Genomic DNA, 24,802 nt, shown 5'->3' on the forward strand with positions numbered 1-24,802 from the left:
AGAAGAATGAATTAAGACAAATACAAAAGGAGGCTTGTTGGTGTTATACTAAGATGCTGATAAACCACATATCAATGTCAGGCAGCATCATCATAACATCATTTGCACAAAATAATAAATCACTGACACATGAATCTCAAAAGAATGAATATTCACTGTGATCTTTAAAGAAATCTGTGCTTACTCTCATTTTCCATTTAAACAAAAAAGAAGAAGAAAAAAAAACATTAAAACTTTGGTAACTTGCTGACTGTAGTTGTAATGGTTTTACAGTTTGGTTAGCAATGTACTCTTTGAGAGCAATTAATTCGCCAAAAAGTGCTTAATTGCGCATATAGACGTCACGCAGCATCACCAGTTCCCATGGTAACAGCAGAACATTATAATAACATCTGGAGAGTTTGATTCGGACACTGAAGCGCCTTTACCTTCTTTCTCCATTCAGCACGTACGAGCTGCGGAAGAAGCCCAGGAGCTCGTGCTCGATGTGCGCGTGGAAAGTGATGTTGATCTTGTAAGTTCTGAGGGGCTTCATCTCTCTGTGCAGCGATGTCACATACACCTGCTTGGGCTGGTAGTGGAAGCGGCGCTGGATCCTCATGGCGCCCGCTTTCTTACTGTCCGAGTACACCAGCACCTTCTCCACCTGCAGCCGGTCCGTGTGCAGCACGATCAGCTTCGTGGAGTGGACGCATTCAAACTCAATGTTCACCTCGCCGGAGAAGGTGAAGTTCTCCATGGACACGGACAGGCGGAGGTCGTAGTGGCGCGGGCGCAGGGTGGCCGGTAAGCGCAGGTGTCTCCAGGGCTGCTGGCCGTCCTCTGAGTCTCTGTGACTGATGTTCGCGTCCCGGGACTGTTTCCACTTACTGTTGCTGGAGCTGTTCGCTGCCAGAACCCCGCTGCTCTCCGCGGCGCATCTCTCGAAGCTCAGGCGGAGTCTTTTACACCATGATGTGCTGTTCTGTCGTCCGGGGCCGGACAACCATGCTGTCGGCCCACTGGTCGGACAGAGCCCGTCCGTTCCTCATGCTCGCGTCCTCGATCCCCATTATATGACGAATCTGATGTGTTTTATATTCATGATCAGCCTTCGTTGCGTTCAAATGCTGGAGCTCATCAAGTCCTGCCGCACATCCATTTCTGCTCGAACGTGGATGAAGGTCCAGCACCTGCTTTCAGATCAGTCGCGAGAGTATCTCTCTTCGCTCTCTTCATTTCTGCCTCCATCCTCATCCCGGTTTCTCTCTTTCTCATGCGTCCTTTTTCTCTCTGGGTGTGTGTATTTTCCTCGCTCGCTCTAGTAGCAGTAGTCTAGTAATTCTGTCTTAAACTTATGTTTGAAACTGTTTGATTTTGTTTCTGTTTGTCTTCTTTATCTTAATAGATTGATAAAGTAGGAGGTAACTAGGAGTAGTATTTCTGAATTATTCAAAACGGTATCGATGATTTATCATTGTCGATTGTGATTTGGTATTGGTAATTACTGAGGGTAGGACTTAATAAGCTTATGGCTTCTACCTACCCTTTTTTTTATATTTCGAACAGGTTGAGTGTATGTGTGGAAGAAAGGGAAAGAAAAAAAAGAGATTTTTTTTAAAAAATTTGTTGTTTGTTTTTTTTTTTTTTGGGGGGGGGTACTCATTTGTATATTTATTATGTTTTTTTCCTTTTGTATTTTTAATAGTTCGAAAAAAATGGATAAAAAAATATGTTTAGTTAAATCAAATTTATTAAACAGTGAAATATTCAGAAAGGCTGGTGTGACTTCTCTTTCACACACATATTAACTGCTGAGTTGCATAAATATGCAATAAAATAACGGAATTAAGACAAATTAAATGAAAATTATACACTCATCTGAGACAAACTATCACCCCTATGAGTACACGCTGTAGCTAATAACTAAAATGAAGCAGTTTAGTTTTGTGCAGTAGTGTGTATTTCGGTGTTTGTGTGGCTCATCAAGGTTTCAGTTTTATAAAATAATTATTAAGCAAATATTCACAATGTGAGCAGCAGCTGTACAAAATTAAAGGCTGCTGTCCATGGTGCTGAATCAAGAAGTAGCTACTATTTCAGCACCACCCCTGCAACCTACTATAAACTACAATCCCCCATCAGTCTAAGCTCATGCCACTGGTTTTTAATTCTCAAACAATTCTTGAACCACAAAGCCGTTTTTCTTTCAGGGGGAATCAAACTACTAATAAGCTGCATATCAGTTTTTACATACTAATAGTTGAAGATTTATACAGCATTTTTAATTTATTTAAAAAGTTTGTTTACATTATTTCACTTGTAAATATCAAAAATCCTTCTCGTTATTCTACTTGTCTGTGGCCATACATGACAGTAACGCCGATATATGAGCTGCCTCATGAATATCTTTTCATCTTGTAGGTATCAAATAATGAAATACAGCAGTTGCCGAATTAATCTGCTCTGTACTGGACATCATACTATAAATTATTGAATCTTGGCTTTTATCGTGTTAATATTGAATGTGTGCCATTGATTTAGTCTGTAATCAGTGATGTCTAAGTTTCCATACAAAAAGCTTCAGACTAGCAGAAATAAGATTTAGGAAACCATCTCACAAGCAGATATATATATATATAATTGAAGATATTGTTACAAATAATAAATTCAATCCCTACTCAAAGATAAATAAATACATCCGTAACAATTAACAGGGATCCACATAAGGAAGATCACTGGGGTCCCCGCTCTCACTCCCCAAACTACTACTACGACTACTGCTGCTGCTGGTGCTACTACTACTACTACTACTACTACTCACAAACTAACCTGGAAATCAGATAACAAATTAAATATGAATTACCTCCCTGCTAACATAAACAGGAGAAAACAAACACAACAAACTAGGCACCCACCTCCCTACCAGGCTCCACTTAACCAAGGTCCTGGAAATGAACATAAAATACAACTAAACCATTACATTCAGTGATTGGCAACAAATGTCTATGCTAATGATCCTTTCACCAGTTGCATTACACAACAGGAGCAATAATAGTAACAAAGACACCAGAAGAGCAGGGAGCCCATGATTCCTTTCACCGGCTGGCTTAGGTAGTGCAGCAGTCCTTCAAATCACCAACCAGCCCAGGCCTCCTAATCAGCTCCACCTGTAAACAGTTAGAGTGAAGAGGGAGAGACAGAAAACACAAGAAAAAACCTACACACGCGCTCAGGAACTATTGATATAGGGTTTCCCTAGCAACACATGAATCCATTCGTAAAAATATATAAATCAAATGAGCTCTAGCATGGGTTTTGGTTGGAAATCTTTTCTGATGACTAAGAAATTTTTTTCATGAAGACATCAACACTGGTCATGCTGCACTTTCTGAAAGAGATCAACATGATCTATCAATGTCTGTTTTTTGTATGTGGCTTTATATTGCTGCGGTTGTTTCTGTGCACTTTTATAACATGGTAAAAACTCTGGCTTCCCAGGAGTTTTTGATGGATTTCTGAGCAAGTGTGAGGAGGAAGACTAATGAGGAACTGGTGGTTCCTCTTTGATCCTCATCAGTTATGACATGGTGAGTGTCATCTACTATGTTGTATTGTGAATAATATGATTTTGTTCATTTATCAACAAATCGTCATCTTTATCTTCAAAAGTCTTCCACAAACCCACAAAAACCTATCACTTTAATCCCACTTTCACATCTCCCCTCCCTATTTTCCATCACTCATTTGTCTCAGTACATCTGTCATTGTTTCATAAAGGAAGAACAGCGGCAGATCTTTGAACAAAAAAAGATTGCTCCAAACACCAAATAACATTCTCAATTTGCAGCCGTCGGCATGGCTGGTTAAACAGCACAGTGAGAGGAGATTCATGAGCAAGTGAAGAGACCATTGAAGGAGCTAAGAGAGAGAAGGCAAGGTGAAAGAATGAAGCGAATAAAGTGAAAAGTAGAAAGTAGGCTGCTAGTTCGACTGATTTTACTCACATCTGAAATTCTCTAAACTAGGACAGGAAGGAAATGCATTTAGATTCCCATCCGACGAAGATCCTCTATGTCCCTTTGCCCCCAAGTTAATTTAAAACCTATTCTTATGAAATAATGGGGCAGAGATGGAACATTCTGGAATGATTGCAAGATCTTCAGATCACATGAAAATGGAGGTGCATTTAAAGAGAAAAATAAGCAATTTCCTTTTTGGCATCCAAACGTAAAAGTCCGGGTCATGGTGTGCAAATGTGCGTGAACCATGTGCCTCCTGTTGAATGAAAACTTATAACACAAGATCAGTCTAGAGGACTGTGAGGGAGGCTAATTGAATAAAAAATGTCAGTAAAATGTCCTTGAGGGCAGCTGCAACTGCTGACATATAAAGGGCCATTTCAGAGGGGAGAAATGAAGAGAAGCACACTCACACAGACAGAAAAATAGAAGAGATTTGTTACTACATGAGCAGAGCAGAGACATATCGCCCCCTGTAGTCCACAAGCAACATTAGCGTAAGAATCACAGTCAACAATGGACAGAGATATACACAACACAACTGGAAGTGTTATCCAAGCAATCTGGTGAAGTCTCTCTGAAACCTGTAAAGTTTTGCTGTTTTTCATCATTTCAGCAAATCAAGCAGATGTCCTTGTCCAGTGGAACTTCCTACAATCTTAAACAGTTGTTGTGTTTCTGGCAATGAATGAGCTCACCTGCAGAGCCATTGAGAAATCCACCTCACACACCTGCTTGACTTAGACTGAAGACAAGCTGTAGCTGTTTAAACGTGAAAGATAAAAACTGTTGGTAAGTACACATTGCATATCATCCTTGCCACAAGGGGTGCTGTAGTGGGTATTAGGCTGGCTTTTCTATGGTCAGTTTTCTATTTCAGGAAATTACTGTCTTGGTATAGCAATAGAATTTTGATGATCAAGTTGGTATATAGGCAACAAGTGTTAGGTTTATCAGAAATTTGTTTTAAATTTGCTTTATGTAAAAAAAAAAAAAAAAAAAAAGGATCCAGGAGGTGATGATTTTTTCACATCAGTCTAGAAATCATCCATCAGTGGTTTCAGTCACACACACATATTTGACATTCATTTATAATTCATATGTCAGATGGATATGATGTCGTATTAGCAGTAAGTATGACACAGTAAGAAAGCTGGGAATTGGTATTTTTACCCATCTCTATGATAAAATCTGACTGTGCGGCTGATGCAAATGCTTCTGTTCACCAGTAGATTGAGGTGCATCTGATTCACAGACGTTTCCAGAGAGATGAATGTGCTGAAATATTCTTACATTATCACGGCGCCCTAAAGAACAAAATATTTTACTCTCACAATGTGAATACATTTGGTTAACTAGCTTTAAATGAAAAGCTTTTAGCAATGATAGAACTGTGGAGTGAAATATGCCTGAGGAAGGACATACTGTTTCTGGATCTGAATGTTAATGGCTGCTCTCATACTCATCTCTCACAATGGAGACTCATACAGTCACACTGTGCTGAAGATTCAGTAAACACTAGTATAATGAGCCATCGATCATGTATCTATCTAGAGGAAGATGGAGGATTCCATTGAAACTGAAAGCCTATTTTAAATAAGAAGAAATAACATATCAATGTGACATCCGAAGTGATAAATGTTTTACTACATTAAACTCATGCCTGAGATGCTTGGCTGTTCTGTTTACAGCTCAAATGCAGTTCCTTGTGACAGCCGATGATTTATTATCCATTCAGCAGCTTTTATCTCGTCATCTTGAACTCTAATGATTTCTGAGGATCAAACTACGCTTAGAAATAAAGCAGCCAGGCAGGTTGAAAATGAACAATCATTGTCATATTCAGAATGACATCCAGATGCAATTTGCACAGGTCTTGATGGGATGATGATTTACATGGTCCTGCTGAGCATCATATGAGAATGATGATGAGAAAAGTCACTGTTAATAGTGGAGCTTTGGAAAGAGCACATTGTCCCTGGTGTTTATAGACCAGAATCCCACAATGTTCTTGTTTAACTTGCAAAGTCATTTCAGCCCATTTCCATTAAATGAGCCATAAAACTTCATAGGTTATTAGGTTCTTTACATTTAACAAGCAAACTGTGGTTTGAACCGTAAAGAGATACATCATCAAATGGCGTACTTCAGTGGTTCCCAACCTTTTTCAACTCGCGGCCCACACAACCAAACACATATGTTTGCGCGGCCCACTTCAAAAAAATTAACTGACCCCGCTATTGTTGGGTTAATAACTTAGTACTCAGAAGCTAGATTTTAAACTATATTTATTGAATAAACTAGGGCTGTGCGATATGGACAAAAAAAAAAAAAAAAAAAAACTCTCGCGATTTTTTTGATCAATTTTGCAATTTTGCTTTTACAGTCATAAATGCATTCAGGATTAATTTGAAACATATTTCCAAAAGAAAACCAATCAAAGCTTTATCAAAAAGTTGTAACATCTCTAGAACAGACATAAGTCAAAATTATCACTATAGTGAAGATGTAAAAAAATGTATAGACTGTATACAGGGACTTTTTTTTCTTTTTTGCCATGCATTGTTCATAGAGCTCATTAATTGTAGCGGTGCCTCAGGTGTTTGCAGTGTGTATACAGTATGTGTATGCGGTCAGCAGTGAGAGCGCATAAATATAACGCAAAAGCACATTAAAATAATGCACGAGTGCGAATCTCTCTGTTCGCAGCAGATTTCCTTTGCTCTGTCACAAAACCGGTCGTGCTTGCTCAGAAACACGCTGCTTTGCGAGGAGAGAGTGTGCACACTTAAAACGTGTCTCCTCTCACTTAAACTGAATCCTGTTCACTAACAAATTCACTCTATGCTCATGTGTTAGACATGAATTATTTTCGCACGTTTTTATTTCTAGCCTTTTACGCTCTGATCCGTCAACATTGGCTCAGAAAAAAGGCGCATCACAGACAGTGTGTGAACCTGGAGTTAGGCATATGCGCACGCTCAAATCGTGATTTTAGGACGTTTTCTTTTAATCGCACAGCACAGCGGACCACAGGTTGAAAACCACTGGCGTACTTTATAGTCCAACAGCCTGTCTGTTTTTGTACAACATTCCCTGTAAAATGAAAAGTTTCACCAAACTCCCAGAGAGTCGCCACAAACAGGAATGATCAGTAAAATCTTTAGGCTGAATATTTTCTCATCATTCCCTCTGCTGATTAATTACCGTGATTTTCTCCGCTGGTTGTCAAGGCAGCAGCCGTGTTTTTGGTTCTCAGCACTGTTTGGGCCGGTGACAGTATGTAATTAAATATAGGACTGAGGTATACACTGTAATTACAAGCCTCTGCTTGTTCCCTGTGGTTTACCAGGCTGCTGGGGAGGCACAGTCACTCAGATGGCCGCCCAACTGCCCCCAAACACTGATACAGAGGTCCGTCTGTTCCTAAGAGAGTTTGCATGGAGATAGGAAACAAGTCATGGTTAATTTAGAAATTTGTTAACAAAAGCAGAGGTTATCACAAATAGACACATACATATAAAGATATCAATGGCGTGTATGTTAATCACAAAATGATATTGTCTAGGAATCTCGTTCGCCAGTCTTTAACTTCATCTTGTTGAAATCTTAGGCCGCTTTAAAAGAGCCAGAAGGTGAAAGGGGTGAAAATGAACCCAGTTCTCTTTTTGTTCACTCTGTGTCTGGGTCTAAACTAGAATATACTCTGGAATTTTTAATTAAAATCTAGTTTTGTAATACAATATAAAATAATAATAATAATAATAATAATAATAAATCATCATGTGTTATCATCTGTAATTCATTTCCTATACTCTTATCAAGGATGATATTCAATACAGGAAGTTAAGAGCAGAAATCGATATCTGAGAAAGCAAGTCAAATGGGTATTGAACAAATACATGTAACTAAAGTGTGATATTGAGCTACAGTGCACATGTGCATGAATCATGTTTTCCTCTTTTAGTATTGCTGATATTACCTCACAGAAAAAGTTTTATTTTTATTTTATTCTTCCTTCAAGGTCTCTATCTCGCAGTGCAGCATTATCATGAAAATTGTATGAAATGTGTTGAACTGAAACTAAAGAGCTCAATTCTTATTTCTTTGCTCGGGGACACACTGCAGTCTTTTAAACACACAGGTTTGTTATTGTGTTTTATGTTTTATTATTATTAAGGCTACTCCAAGATATATGTATGCATGACATCTTAAACTTTGTCACAGTTATTAATTTATGGTTAATTTACAGAAACTTATGAGACCAAAATCAAAATAAATATATTAATGTAACACAAACATTGATTAAAATGAGGGAAGTCCTCCACAAAATAAAACAGGCCTTGTGAACTGAGAACTGTTACATTATGCATAATTTTTCCCCCCATGAATTTCAAAAACAGTTCAACAAGACAAGCAAATTTTGCCTCCACCGCTGTCAATAAGCTGCCCATTGAGCAGCATACACTGCATGCCATCTTAATGTGCCACATCAAGTCAGAGCACAAAGACTTTGGCACTGGTCCTACGCAAAAGTGTTTCTTTCAAATCACCTTCATTATTCTCCAAACATCATGTAAATACAGTGTGAAACCATCAACAGATTCAGGCCTCCTCTGGCTTCCTTCCACCATGTCTACATGAAACCTCATGCCATAATATCCTTCCAAGATTGACTTTCAAAAGCCAGTACGAGCCCCAAGACACCCACAAGCCCATTTCCATGGTGTTTGGTGGAAGAGGTTTATAACATGGTGCAAATATTCTAGATGTGCTCTTTTGCTTTTAGAACAGTATTATTAAATAATAATAGAGTAGAAACCTCTGAGTCTAGATGGAAAGATGTTTATATAAGAACACTGAGCTGAAAGATGCTTCCTGTTTATCTACTGGAAATAAAGTAGACACATTAAAAGGGTTAGTTCATCCAAAAATGAAAATTTAGCCATAGATTACTCACTCATCGTAGGTCTATATGATTTTTTGATTATATGATTCTTTGATCTTTCAAGCTGTTTGATGCACCTCGGCAGGGTGTTGCACTGCATCGGTCCATGTGAAGTTTAATAAAAGCTCATCAATGGAAAAAAAAATTAAGTGTTTCACGGGGAATGACATATATTACTCCACAATGTTTGTAGTCTTTTTTTTTTTTTTTTACTCCTTTTATTTGTATTTCTAGTTCTCAACCGAATCATTCGTCAAAGTGCAATGGATTGTGGGTAATACTAGCCATTAGAGTGCACGGATCCACACTTCAAAAATCAGTCTAAAATATAAGATAGAAGACATGGGGACTTTATTTAATAGTCTAAACGTACTCTTTGGTTTTGTTTTACTTCACTTTTTCTTAAGTTTATTTTTTTGTTTCCCCTCGTGTTGTGCTGAATAGTGTTCTGTGGTCTTGAGTGGTGTCTTGTTTGGTCTTATTATGTGCTTGTGTGTGTTTTGCTGCTGTGTATTCCCTCCAGTCCTGCTCTACCAGCCTAAAATTCCCAGCCTGTTGGTTGGTTGGTTGGTTAAGCATTTTGCCAACTAAGCCTGGTGCTGAGAACCTAATCTCTGATTCTGGCCTGCTTAGATTCCCTTCACTCTGACAGCACTCTCTGCTGTTCTCTGCTCTGGTCTTCTCCCCATCTCTTCTGCCCAGTTTGGCCAACAACTGAGTCTGTTCTCCAGACTGTCTACCTCTTGGGGCAAAGTTCTCTTCCTGCTGGTTGGAGCTGTCTCATGATTGTGTGCTGTGTGAATTTGTTTTCAATAAATCTGTTATCCACTCACTCCTGCTGACCCTGTCACAGATCTTCAAAGACTGTCGCTTATGAATAAAAATGCAAATTCATGCTTTCATATTGTTTAGGTTGTAAATTAACCAAAAGCTCTTTTGGAGCTTCTCTTGCACATTTAAGAAGCCTATAATCAGCCTCTTAATGTATTTGTTTAGCCTCAGTCAACAACAAGAGGTTGTGTATGTGCTGAAAACATTTGAAGTTAAATCTGTTCATGGCTCATTTTCTCCCTCTGGGTCAAACTGGAGGGAGCAAAGCAATGTGGACACAGTTCCTGAACAAACCTGTTATCATCTGCATGACGCAAACGAAATGCTTTCGTGATATTTGTCCCCATTGACCTCGGACACCAAAACACAGAAACCACTGCAGTTCATCTCATATAAAATAAGCTATTTGCACCTTTGTCACGTTTAACTTCTCCGATCTTATTTTTTATGCACCTGTTGCCTCCATTCATTCCTCCTCTTTCCTCCGTGCTGTTTGTTTTATTGGGAGCTGGTTCTCATTAAATCTCTTGAACTCATTTTATATGTGTGTTTTTAAATTGAATCTGCATCTCTCCAGGCACTGTGTGGGACTCGCTCGCATAAGCCTCCTCATTTGCTCTTTAGACACTTTAAATCCTTCCCAGCCGACTGGAGGATTTACCAGACAGATTATCATTTTAATAGTCAAATCGATCCGTCGACGTCACGCCATTCATTGCTTTACATTTCCACGTATATGAAACTATTTGTAGTCCCCCCCCCCCCCCCCACATACACACACAAACAAACCTGTTGCACCTTGAAGGCAAAAACACTTAACGCAGATCTAAAATACTCTATGTGTATTTCAGTCGCTCTGGATTTGCCCCTGAGAGCAGCATAGCGAAGAGGTCCAAAATACACCTATAATTGATAAACCCTCCAGCTCTCAGTGAACACAGCTGCTAATCTCCACATTTGTGCTCTTCTCTATCACTGTAGCTCCTATGAGGATGAAGATCTGAAGTGTCTCACCTTGAGCCGGAGCAAAGGTAGAGGAGCAGGTGACACAACATTAACTTCGTCCTGATAAGAGAAATCAGCATCTCTTAATGTGTGAAGCCACATTTAATATTCCAAACCCAAGAGGAGGGGTTAGTCATATTTTCTATGTCCTTATTTTATATCGACACACCATTTTCAAAATTAATTTGATAAGAGCACGTCAACAAAAAAAAAAGCTCAAAGTGCCCGACAAACTGAATCATAAAAAAAAATCTAATGTGTTTTAAGAAATCCAGGGAATAGAAACAGTATTACAATCTCAGCTATGACACGATCCTCAACACGGTCGCACAAAGGACAGCTCTGCCTCAAAAGAGGAATTCAAAACTTGAGCTTGTCGTTTTTACCCTGAGGGTAAATATTTTAAGTCCACTCTACGTTTAAACTCTAGTTGGTTCTGGAGGGTTTTTTTTTCTTCTGTCTCTCTTTCCTTCAGCTTTAATATGACTGAATTAACATTCCAGGTGCTTCTTGGTTAAATTGTACAATATTTCTCAATATTACTGCATTGGCTTTGCACCAGGACTTCACAAACACCTAATGGTGCGATTTGTAATTATTGAAGGAGCTCCACATGGGTTATATATTCCTCAATTCACATCAGAATCTGAACACTGACCATATTATGCACAAAAATGTCCAGCTCTAAATTGTTTAGCAAGTTTATACCATAGTCTGCGGTCAGGTCAGTAAGATTTTATTTTAATGTGTTTAATGCTTACCAAGTCTGCATTTGTTTAATACTCACCTTCATATATATATATATATATATATATATATATGTATATATATATATATATATATATATATATGTATATATATATATATATATATATATATATATATATATATATATATATGTATATATATATATATATATATATATATATATATATATATATAGCAATTTAAAATAACTGTTATCTATTTTAATATATTTAAAATCTAATTTATTCCTTTGATTGCAAAGCTGAATTTTTAAAATCAGTGTCACGTGATCCTTCCGAAATCATTCTAAGACTTACTAAGACTGATTTAGTGTTCAATAAACATTCCTTATTACTATCCATGTTGAAATTGATTGTTATGTTTAATTTAATTAAAAGAATAAAATTATATATAGTATGTGATAAATAAATGTTATCAAACTCAATACTTTATTCATTAATTCCTTTTGACCACAAACTTTTGAATGGTGTTGTACACAAATTTTAGTTGGTCTTCCTTGTTGCTCTTTTAATGTGATATTAGTCAGGTAAAATAGTTAAAAATGTCATGTAAAAACAAAACAAAATGTGATTGACTGCTTTTCGTGTCAGTCAAACCATCCTTGATTAGTGGGTCCTTTGATTTGTATACGCTGCCATCACATACGTTATGCTGATAGTCAAAGGTACTTATAAACTATGAAATCCTTGAAGCACAAGATGAAATCAAAGAAATGATTTCATGCCTTGCTGCTTCTACAATGTGTAGTTATTTCAGCTTAGTAAAACACAGTTTTGTGAGGGTGTGTGTGTGTGTGTGTGTGTGTGTGTGTGTGTGTGTGTGTGTTTGTGTGTGTGTCAGCTGAATGTAGTACTGGATTTACAGACTATATTTAATTACAGTCATAGCTGAGCCTGTAATTTCAGTGGTTTACTAACAATCCCACTGCAAAGACACCTGGGACTTAAATGCTCATTGGTCAGTAATATTTCAGTTTTCTCAAGCAATCACGGTGGGTTTCAGATGTGAGGTTGTACCGTGTCTTTTACTCTCCTCTCCAGTGTTGACATACTTTGATGAAACTCGTCCCATCTCTCGTTCTCCCTGCAGCAATAGATAAATGTCACAGGTCTTCTTGTAGAATTAAATTCTGGCATTTCTCACCTCTTCTGAGTGTATCAGCACCCCTTCACCTACTCGAGCGTTCCTGAAATATTTCTAATCCCTCTACGAGTAATAGAATAACAATGAAGTTTGCTCTAATAGTCACACTGCAGTGAGGATGTCTTTGTGTCCTTGACTCATGTCTGATCTGCTCACAGACGGTCACACACAAAGGACAAATCCCTGACTGGCAGCCAGTGGACGTTTGATGAAACACAGATGAGAGGCAAAGTTAAATATAAGCAAGCAGTTGAAAGTTAAATCAAGGTCCTCAGTGAAGCAGAAGTTTAAAAGTATGCAAAAACAAAAGACAACATTTTGTCATCATTTACTCAAGATAATGCAAAATAAATTATTATTCTAAATATCTTATTTTGTGTCCTGAAGAAGAAAGAAAGATACACAGGTTTGGAACGACATGAGAGTGAGTAAATTATGACTGTATTTTCATTTTTAGGTGCACTATTCCTTTAAATAATCTTGTATATTTATATAAAACAAATGAAAATCATATTTCAATGTCAGAAATGTTTTATAACAATTATTTTGAAATGCTGGCCCTTTAAGGGAGAATGGAAAACAAAGCAGTCAATGCAAGTAATTTCAAAATGTGTAAAAATTCATATTTTCACTGTAAAGGAAGTTGGATATTCTGAACGTCGAGTCATTGTTTTAAATTATCACCAAGAAACATATTGTGCTGAGTAACAATACATAATTTTGTTGCCAAGAGCAGTGTCTGTTTCTCATTACTCATATTACTGACTTCTTTTCTTTTCAAATTATTTTCTATTAAACTTGTATTAAACTTCTCTCTCTATATATATACAGGTGCTGGTCATATAATTAGAATATCATCAAAAAAGTTGATTTATTTCACTAATTCCATTCAAAAAGTGAAACTTGTATGTTATATTTATTCATTACACACAGACTGATATTTTTCAAATGTTTATTTCTTTTAATTTTGATGGAGAGCCCAGGTTGCTCTGATAGTGGCCTTCAGCTCTTTGCATTGTTGGGTCTGGCATATCGCATCTTCCTCTTCACAATATCCCATAGATTTTCTATGGGGTTAAGGTCAGGCGAGTTTGCTGGCCAATTAAGAACAGGGATACCATGGTCCTTAAACCATGTACTGGAAGCTTTTGCACTGTGTGCAGGGGCCAAGTCCTGTTGGAAAAAGGAAATCTGCATCTCCATAAAGTTGGTCAGCAGCAGGAAGCATGAAGGGATCTAAAACTTCCTGGTATAGGGCTGCATTGACCTTGGACCTCAGAAAAGACAGTGGACCAGCACCAGCAGATGATATGGCACCGCAAACCATCACTGACTGTGGAAACTTTACACTGGACCTCAAGCAACATGGATTGTGTGCCTCTCCTCTCTTCCTCCAGACTCTGGGACCATGATATTTACTTATTTACTTTCATCAGAGAACATAACTGTGGACCACTCAGCAACAGTCCAGTCCTTTTCGAAGTGAGATGCTTCTGACGCTGTTTGTTGTTCAAGGGTGCCTTGACACAAAGAATGCGACAGCTGAAACCCATGTCTTGCATTCGTCTGAGCATAGTCGTTCTTGAAGCACTGAGTCCAGCTGCAGTCCACTCTTTGTGAATCTCCCCCACATTTTTGAATGGGTTTTGTTTCACAATCCTCTCCAGGATGCGGTTATCCCTACTGCTTGTACACTTTTTCTACCACATCTTTTCCTTCCCTTCGCCTCTCTATTAATGTGCTTGGACACAGAGCTCTGTGAACAGCCAGCCTCTTTTGTAATGACCTTTTGTGTCTTGCCCTCCTTGTACAAGGTGTCAATGTTCGTCTTTAGGACAACAGTCAAGTCTTCCCCATGATTGTGTAGCCTACAGAACTAGGCTGAGAGACCATTTAAAGGCTTTGCAGGTATTTTGAGTTAATTAACTGATTAGAGTGTGGCACCAGGTGTCTTTTATATTGAACCTTTCCAAAATATTCTAATTTTCTGAGAAATTTCCTTAGTTGTCAGTTATAAACATCAAAATTAAAAGAAATAAACATTTGAAATCTATCAGTCTCTGTGTAATGAATGAATATAATATACAAGTTTAACTTTTTGAATGGAATTAGTGAAATAAATCTACTTTTTGATTATATTCTAATTATATGACCAGCACCTGTGTATGTATGTATATATATATATATATATATATATATATATATATATATATATATATATATATTAAATGTCGAGGAAAAGTTAATTCAATTGAGTAATTCAACAAATTGTGAAACTCATGTATTAAATAATTTCAATGCACACAGACTGAAGTAGTTTAAGTCATTGGTTCTTTTAATTGTGATGATTTTGGATCACATTTAACAAAAAACCCACCAATCTCAACAAATCTCAACATATTAGAATACTTCATAAAACCAAAAAAAAAAAAAAAAACAACAACAAAAAATGAAAGTGAATTGTTGGCCTTCTGGAAAGCAGATTCAGTTACTGTACATGTACTCAGTACTTGGTATGTGCTCTTTTTGCTTTAATTACTGACCTCAATTCAACGTGGCATGGAGTTGATCATTGTTTGGTCTCCTGTTTCTCATCTTCCTCTTGACAATAGCCAATAGATTCTCTATGGGGTTTCAGGTCTGGTGAGATTACCGGCCAGTCAAGCACACCAACACCATGGTCATTTAACCAACTTTTGGTGTTTTTGACAGTGTGGGTAGGTGCCAAGTCCTGCTGAAAGTTAAAATCAAAATGCTGGTCAGCAGAAGGAGGCATGAAGTGCTCCAAGATTTCTTGGTAAATGGGTGAAGTGAATTTGGTTTTCAAAAAACACTATGGACCAACATCAGCAGATGACATTGCACCCCAAATCATCACAGACTGTGGAAACTTAACACTGGACTTCAAGCAACTTGGGCTATGAGCCTCTGCACCCTTCCTCCAGACTCTGGCCCTTGGTTTCCAAATGAAATACAAAGCTTGCTCTCATCTGAAAAAAAAAAGACTTTGGAATAATGGCAACAGTCCATTTCTTCTTCTCCTTAGCCCAGGTAAGATGCCTCTGATGCTGTCTATGTTACAGGAGTGGCTTAACAAAAGGAATATGACAACTGTAGCCAAATTCCTTGACACATCTGTGTGTGGTGGCTCTTGATTCCTTGGCCCCAGCCTCAGTGCAATCCTTGTGAAGTTCTCAAAAATGTCTTGAATCCAGTTTGCTTGACAATCCTCATAAGAATGCGGTTCTCTCGGTTGGTTGTGCATCTTTTTCTTCCACACTTTTTCGTTCCACTCAACTTTCTGTTAACATGCTTGGATACAGCACTCTGTGAACAGCCAGCTTATTGGCAATGAATTTTTGTGACTTACACTCCTGAAGGCTCAGAAAACCTTTGCAGGTTTTGAGTTGATTAGCTGATTGGCTTGTCGTCATATTCTAATTTGTTGAGATCGTGAATTGATGGATTTTTGTTAAATGTAAGCCAACATTGTCACAATTAAAAGAACCAAAGACTTAGACTTCTTCAATCTGTCTGCATTAAATTTATTTAATACACAAGTTTATATATATATATATATATATATATATATATATATATATATATATATATATATATATATATATATATATATATATAAATAATATAATGTATGATAATTATATGTAGAGGAACCGTCAGTAGGTGATACCTCTGGTCTGCACTTGTGAGTTATCGGTCGGATAAGGGGCTTCACTTGTTTTTTTGAGCCACGTTGTGTTATCTGCTCTTATAACACAGGTCATGTGCCAGCATCAGAGGAAAAGCATCAGAAAGCACATGGGCCTTGCCTGCCATCTCCTCACAGAGACCTGAAATGTCAAATTTATGTGGAATCCCCACTTGCCTGATGTCTGCAGCATCTGTAAACATCGATGCACCTGTGGTCTGTGACTAAAAGGGGTTTTATTGCTTGAGATTCTTCAAGACTCATGAATTATTTAGGAAAGTCTGCTGTAAAGATCTCAACCTTCAGCAGGCGGCTGCCTACTTGAGATGTTTCTCTGAAAATACATCTCTGGTGCTTCTTATTAGCTGGATGTGCCATGTGCACTGTGGAGACGTGAAATGGGAAATCCTGATCAGAATATCCTCAGTTGCTCATGCATTTATGTATCTAGACCAATCCAATGGCCAGACACTTTCTAATATTTCTCATATAAAGTGTAATACATATTTATCTAATACTTCTCAAATGCAGTATTTCCTACCTGCAATTTGTATACAGATATAAATAAAAGACAACTATCCGTCAAGTTAAAAATGACAAAAAATTCTTATTTTAAGGTATTTCCCCTCTCATATTTCCAACATACACCTCTGCTGCAGCTCTTAAATGTAATTAAAATATTTAAATTAGAAAAAAAAATATATATATATATATATATATATATATATATATATATATATATATATATATATATATATATATATATATATAATAAATATGGCTTGTTAGGTTTACTTGACTGTATTCACTTTTTATGTACCTTAATCAAAAGATATAGCAGAATCTGCTTAGTTTGAAAAATATTTGAAACGGGAGCGATTGGTTGTTGTCAGGATTATAGTGAACGTGACTTTGCATTTAATGAACTTTCTTCAGAGGCTTTAAACTTGCATAGTGAGGCACAAAATCTCCTATTGATTAAAGTTTTCTCTTGCAGCGTCCTATAAGTCCTGTGTGCAGAGATGGGACACACTGTTCTGGTCACAATGCCCTTTTTTCTCAATCACAGAGTAGTCGCTCATGCAAACCGGTCTCTTTGCTAAGTCAAGAAGCAAATGTTCAGCTTTAATACATTTTCAATTTGCCACTTCCTTTTTTCTATTTATGGCATGTATAACTCATAAGTGAGCCGTGTTATTTTCCAAAGATTTCAGATATGAAATAGCACACGCACGCAGGGAATTCACACTAAAGTACAGTAACGATAAATGCTTTTACATACTGCTGCAGCAGCAGGGCAGATTTCACAGCTTTTAATGGCTTTACATTTAACTGCTCATAAGTGTATCAAATTTCCCTTTATGGAGGTCAGAAATGCAGGTCAGAAATGATATTATACCATCAGTGTGATATAACACCTAACAATTCACCCGAAAATTTCAAGTTCCTCATACTTAGTTATGCTTTGGAAACCTTACATGTAGATACCTCAAGACGTAATAAACAGCACAATTACATTATATAAGCATTGTTGATCTGTTTAAGTAGGTTTCCACAAGATGACTAGACTGAGTTAACAAGCATTACTACAGACGGCCAGACTAACACAAACACAAGCTCGTTCATGGCCCGTAGAAGCTCAAGATATATGAGACCAGGACATTCAGGCTGTGAAATGTGGCCGAACTGCAGTAATGAGAACAGAGACGTCCCTCAGAGGACCCTGAGGTCTGAGACGTCTGCCACCAGATGTTGAAGTGCTGCACAAATGAGACCTTACATATGCATACTGAGTTTTTTTTTATATGCCTGTCAGGGTATATGAATCAGATTATAAAGTGGTTTTCTTTGCTCTTTTGGCCTTTGAATTCTCTCAGCCCATCGCTAGTTTTGATAACAGGATTTCCCAGGACAAAAACTATCCATAAATTGTTTCCCTAGGAAATTTTTTTGGAAGTGGGGATCACAGTTCATACTTGTAGCATCAATCTGAAGTCATCTTACAAAGCTTCTCTTGCACATGTAAATTAATTTACGCTGTAAGTCTTATGTACACTTCCACCAATATTACCCTGCATATGCATATGTGTTCCTATAGCTCAAGTGGTATAGCATTGCGGTTAGATTCCCCAGGAACACATGATAGGTAAAAATTGAAAAATTGAGAATTGAAGTCGCTTTGAACGTCATTTTACCTTCATAATTTAGCATTTGAGACAAATTAATATAGAATTAACACACATTCACATAATCATTAAAGCACTGGGTTCAGTGAAATACTGTCACTCCTGTTAACAGCAGCAGAGACAGAGTGAGGAAATAAATCTTACAGTGTTATTTTCTGCTAACATTGCAGCAGTCTGTGCAAGCATTGCTGTCCGCGGTGGTCAAACTGTTCTGTTAGCATGAGATAATGGAAATAATCTGCTGAAAACAATATATTTAATTAGAAACACATAGGGCACATTGTCAACGTGGTGTGGATGAATGAGTCAGTTATTTAATCCTAATTGGTGTGTCATTCTTTATATATTATGTAGCCAACAACAGCTAATATATAAAAATGAGTTGCAGCAAAGAGTTTATAAAATATAAAGGTTGTCATGCTTGTCTGTCTCCCAGCCAAATACTGACTCTACAAAAACTGCTTTAAAGTCTGTTTTCGAGTTCCATAATCTTTTCTTATGTCAAAAAAATACTAAATTATTGCTAATGGAATCATAAACTCTAAATCTCTAAAAATAAAAGTTCCAAAAGTGGGTTTTAGCAAAGAACCCTTCAGTACTTCGAAACTGTTTTTTTCTTGGTTTGTTCATAGAGAACGTTTTTCCACTTTAAAGAACCTTTCGTCCAATGGAAAAGTTCCATGGATCCAAAGATTCCCATAAGAGTGAGTAATCCTACAGTACTTGTTTTCTTCTGTTGATCACTTTATTCATACTTACATCAATTCTCATGGATGTTTTTGCTTTCCAGACTGCATCACAGGTCATAAGATCATAGATGTTCATGTATTAGATCTCCCATCAATAATAATTTAGATCATTGTCATGCACGCCTCTCTATACAATAAATTCCATCTTTATCTTAAGGATAATTTTACACATTTCTCTGTTGTTGGTTTTTGTCTTAATACATTTAGAATGCTTTATATCTATAAAAAAATGGACCAAGAATGAATGGATTGATTCTGCTTTGGCTTTAACAAGGTTTCCTGCTCAATCAGCTGTGACGAGGTGTCAGCATTATTTTGAGCTCTGCGTGTGTGTGTCTGCACAGCCTGTGGCATGTGATGGAGTCGGCCTGATGCTGCCAAATCGAGCTGGGAAAATAATTCAAATAGCAAGTGGGTGGAACAAGATAATGAGGACCTCCACCAGGAGGGCAGACGATCCGCCGCATTTTGGGAGACATAAAAACAGAGAGGAGCCAATACAGCTGCAAAACTATCACAATGATTTTCACTTCAAACTGACACAAGATCTGTTGCTTTGTCTGTTTGCTGAACAACAAGTTACCAGCCACTTATTATTGCATTTCACGTCTGAAGTGCTTCTTTTTCATAAAAGAAAGATCTAATTTAGATTGCAGAAACGATTCAATTATTAATTGGATATTCCAGTAAACTGACAAACTGTACACAGAATATATAGTAGCTGATAATGGCATGTGACTTTGACCTGGATATTAAATGGTTTCTTTCAGGATAGCAAGCAAAGGCCTCTCAGTACAACACAGCAGCCAAAGTCACCAAAATGTAATTTGTCTTATTGCACATGTGTCTCAGTTGCTCGCAGCAATAAATGCATTTGCTCATCATCATTTGTTCATCATAAAACTAATTTGTTATTCTTTCCACTCTTTATTCTGTCGACCAGATGTCTGATTTGTCCCACATGCAATGAGATTTCAGGGACTGTTTGCCAAGCCGGATTATCAACGTAAGACTGACGGCGTCTCACTTCCAATTAGACTAGTAATGTGTCCGAGAGCAGCAGTCAATGAGAATCTCACCTCATCTCCTCCATATACATTCAGTCATCATTAACACGCCATTATGTTCACTGACCACAAATGGAGGCAGTCCTGTATCTTATTAATATTGTTTTTGCTTCACTGTCTTCAGAGACGCATCAGTAACGTTTCATTACCTTTTCAATGAATTGTGAGGCGGTTGTTGTTTCATCTGATTGGGTCTGTACTGTAATAAAAGCACAAACTGCGATAATGAGCCATGAGTCACATTTAAAGGACATTAATGAGGAACATTTTTCTTCTTATTGATAGTATTTATAGAACAGATGGAACAGGTTTAAAACAACATAAATTGACTCCTCTTGTATGAATAACTTCCTTATTCATTTGAATGAACAATTAATAAACATACAGTGGTTAAACTTTATTTTGATAGTCCGCTGTAGACTAAGTAACTTTGCAACTACATGTCAATTAACTCTCATTAGAGCATTTGTAGACTGTTAGGTTAGGGTTAATAGAATAAGTAGTCAGTAGAATATATGTTGACTGACCATCAAAATAAAGTGTTAGCAGATATTAAGCAGACAATCTACTAATACTAGTAATCAAGCAGCAACAAACACACAAACGTATAGGTCATTTTTTCAGAGCAAAGCCTGGGGTTTATGGTAAAAGTGAATGACAGTGCAGTTACCAGTGTGTTTTCATTGTTGTTACACAGAACAGGCACAGTAATTAATATGTATAAAGTCAGATTATGTTCAGTGTTTCTCATCTGTGTTTGTGAGAAATGGAGGTCTGGCTTATAGCGAGTGTTGTGTTGTGTACTTTGTGCTCTTGTAAGTTGCTGCGATATGAATAGCATCTGCTACAAACACAACAGTGAACACAAGAGAATTGGGAAGTAGCTTTATAATTAAAACCAGCATGATTTAGCATAATCTTTCATGCAAATATCAAAAGAGTCACAGGCTGACAGTTAGCGGCGCTTGTAGCTGTAAAGTTTTGAAGCTTTTCAGTCTTTTGTCTCTTCGACTGTGAACAAACTGTCCCCGGCACATGAACGTCTCTCTGGGCTTTCTGTTCAGGTGTGTTCTCGCGTCCAGCTCTTCTTTCTGATTGCTGCGCAGTCAAGTGCCAGACGTCCACCAGCCAATGTTCCCTGCCAAAACAAATTGACTAGATATCCTGCCATTCATATGCATTTGATCCCTACCAGACTGTAGTGGTATCTGATCTGGCATTTCACCATCACTGTTTTTCATTTGGAACAAAATAATATATTAAACATACCCATTAAAATCACCATTTATCCTGCACAGCATCCTATCCGTACAGTGGCCATCTGTTTGGTTGAGTTTTAGCGAACTAAACTATTCCACCATAATCTTCTCTATATGAAAGTTTGACTGAGCAATAGTTATTTATTTACTGGCATGACTCTCTTAAATGATCGAGTTACTAAACAGTTGTCACTGGAGGCCTGTCTCCTTCATGTGTCTTGTAACACTTCACACTCTTTCATACATCATTATATGATAATTACAATTTGAACTCGAATCTACATATAAAATGTAACCGTTGACATATTTTAATGTTAACGCAGAATAGCTGGAATCGTTCAGGTGTGGCTACACACAGTCTGCAGGGAACAAACGGTTCACCTGAGGACTGGCTGATGTAACTCTACAGCATTTATTTCTGCAGGCCTCATACATATTTTTCCACCTTTGATTTTTCTTCATGTTCATACCCTCTTTTTTTGACATTCATTGGAATAAAACAACTCGTCCAGTTTATGTGTAGAAACAAGAATATTTCACGATGACTCATAACAAGTGAACGTCGGATGCCTCGGGCTTTAATGTAGTTTTACTTCTTTGACTTCTTTGAATAAGGAAGAAAATGTACTGCCTCCAAACTTAGTAAGTCTGCTCAAGCTGTCACACCGAATTCTGTCCCAAAAACTTCTTTCTGACTTAATGTTTCAGATTTTCGTGTAAGATAAGAAGGTGCAGGCGAGCCTGAACACAGATTTGTTGATTTGCATTACTTGTTAAAATACATTCAAACAAGCTCTGGAGCGGAGCTGGTCCAAATTGTCCAAACTTCTTTAACGCCCACATCTGCTCAGAGCCACAGAGAGGAGCAAATGTTTTTATGTTCTGCACTACATTAGGAATATTTGCGTCTTCTGAACTCAGCAAGAGAAAGTGAAAAAGCTTAATTCACTTCAGGAAGAAGCAGAGGGCATAAAGTAATTCTGTTATATAGCTCTCTGTTCACACAGAAGCAATGCCATTAAAAATAAAGAACTGGTCCAAAAAATGATCTGGCATGGGGATATTGGGGGGGAAATGGTATTGGATACATTTTCATAGATTAATTAGTCATTTTATTTAGTAAATGATGATGAAGATGATGATAAGGATGATAGAAATGTCTAGATGCCTTATCCAATACTAGGAAAGCTTGATGCACAGTGTTTTAGTCTCCCCTTAAATCTTGGGACCTTGAATCACCAATTAGATGACAAAAATACTAATTCATTATGCAGCACATGATAAATCACATACCTTCTCAAAAGACTGTCATAATGCCCTATCATCTATCAAAATAAATATTAATTAAATGAATTCAACCTAATGTATAATATATAATGATTGTAATATAACAAACATTAAATGAAATAGTCATTAAATACTCTTTTTTATGATTCATACTTTAATAATTGGATCACAGATTTTTGTCGAAATGAACTGAATGTAAATGTGTACATTCAAAAAAATACATAATATAAAATATTTAATATTTTATGCAATTCTGTGAGGGATTGCATATCTAAATGTCATTTAAATGATTTAGGGTTCATGCATTTAATGTTTAGTCTTTATATATTACTCCTTAATATAGTATATTAGTATAATAATATAATATTAGGATCTATGTAATAGTCTTTGCATATATTGATAGATTTACCATTGCAAATCTTGTTTTTTAATGGAGAAGCACTGTTGAAAGAAAAGAAAATATTTTTTTTAATAAGAGCCAAGAAGTCAAGGGCTGTGAAAAAGAGCAATACTGCCCCCTGCAGAACTATTTTGTTCATACAAAGAAATGTAAGTGTGCATCTGGTCTTCTGTCTTTCATCTGTGCAACTGGTCTTTTTTCGTACAGTAGTAACATGATCCTTGACCCAATGCAAAACGTTAGACATCCTTCCACTTGCTTTATTTCTTTATGGGTTTAAAAGAAATACATAATTTTGCAGCCCGTGGTTTATACAGTCAGAAATTGCCCTGAAGGAATGTTCTCGAAGTTTTATTGGATCAAAATACATTCTGCAGCTACACTGCAAGGACTGCTGGCCTGCTGTCACTTTTTCCTTTTTCTATGTTGCTTCATGAATTTTTAGGTTTTGCAGATCTGTGCTATATTTATTTATTTATTATGTATTTATTTTTCAAATAATTCTGTATGATATACATGTATATATAAAATAGTAGATATTCCAAAGATGCTTGGTGTAACTTTTGTAAGAAAAATTCAATTAAGTTAAATGCAGTGATGCCGTTAGAATGAGAGTCAAGCTAATAAAAACATAACTATAACCTAAAAGTAATCTACACCTCTCCAGTCCATCAAACATCTTGTGAAGTCAAAAGCTGTGTGTTTGTAAGAAACAGATACATGTTAAAGATGTTTTTAACTTATAATAAAAGTCCGCTATCCGTAATATTGCTTTCTCCAGTGAGAAAGTTGTCTAATCTGAATCAGGAGAGAAATACGCACAGATCTGAACAGCACAGTTTCAACACAGTTCTGAGCAAATATGGTGTGGATTTTAATGTGCGAGGACAACCGGGGATGGATTTTGGAAGCCTTTCATGACTATATCATCTGCATGCTTAATTCCTTCCACCCCTTCATGAGCTCGATACATAAATTATTGTTATTCCTTGATAATGTAACCTGTATATATTTTGTAGAATTTCTTGTCTTGGTGATGATTTCCCATTCATTCAACTTAAAAAAGAATCTGAAAAGAACCCAACATTTGGATGAATGTCCACCATCCACTAAAATGTCAACACACACATGCACACACATATATAAATATATTATATGCTATTTAGGCTACTGTAGTTGTTGAGCAAATTCATGTGCAAATTTGAGCAGCATTAAACATGCCAACAACAGCAACAACAAATAAAACAAAGCCATGTCAGAGGCCCGTTTCAGAAAGTAGGTTAAGTGAAAACTCTTGAGCATATGTTAACACTGAAATGAGGGAAACTCTCCGTTTTCTGGTTCAGAATGTGAGTTATATAAAACCTGAGAAAGCAGGGTGAATCTAGTATGTTTCTAAGTGAGGTACTGTAACTTATACTCAAGAGTCTTTTACCATGGTAATTTACT

At 37.0% G+C, this 24,802-nt stretch overlaps 1 pseudogene; it reads right to left on the reverse strand.

Moving 5' to 3' along the window:
* The window catches only part of LOC113047749 (thyrotropin-releasing hormone-degrading ectoenzyme-like), a 147,103-nt pseudogene extending 145,474 nt beyond the window's left edge, over positions 1–1,629 (reverse strand).
* Positions 1,630–24,802: the final 23,173 nt, after the last annotated feature.

This window comes from Carassius auratus, chromosome 29 (genome assembly GCF_003368295.1).
Source record: "Carassius auratus strain Wakin chromosome 29, ASM336829v1, whole genome shotgun sequence".
Taxonomy (NCBI): Eukaryota; Metazoa; Chordata; class Actinopteri; order Cypriniformes; family Cyprinidae; genus Carassius; species Carassius auratus.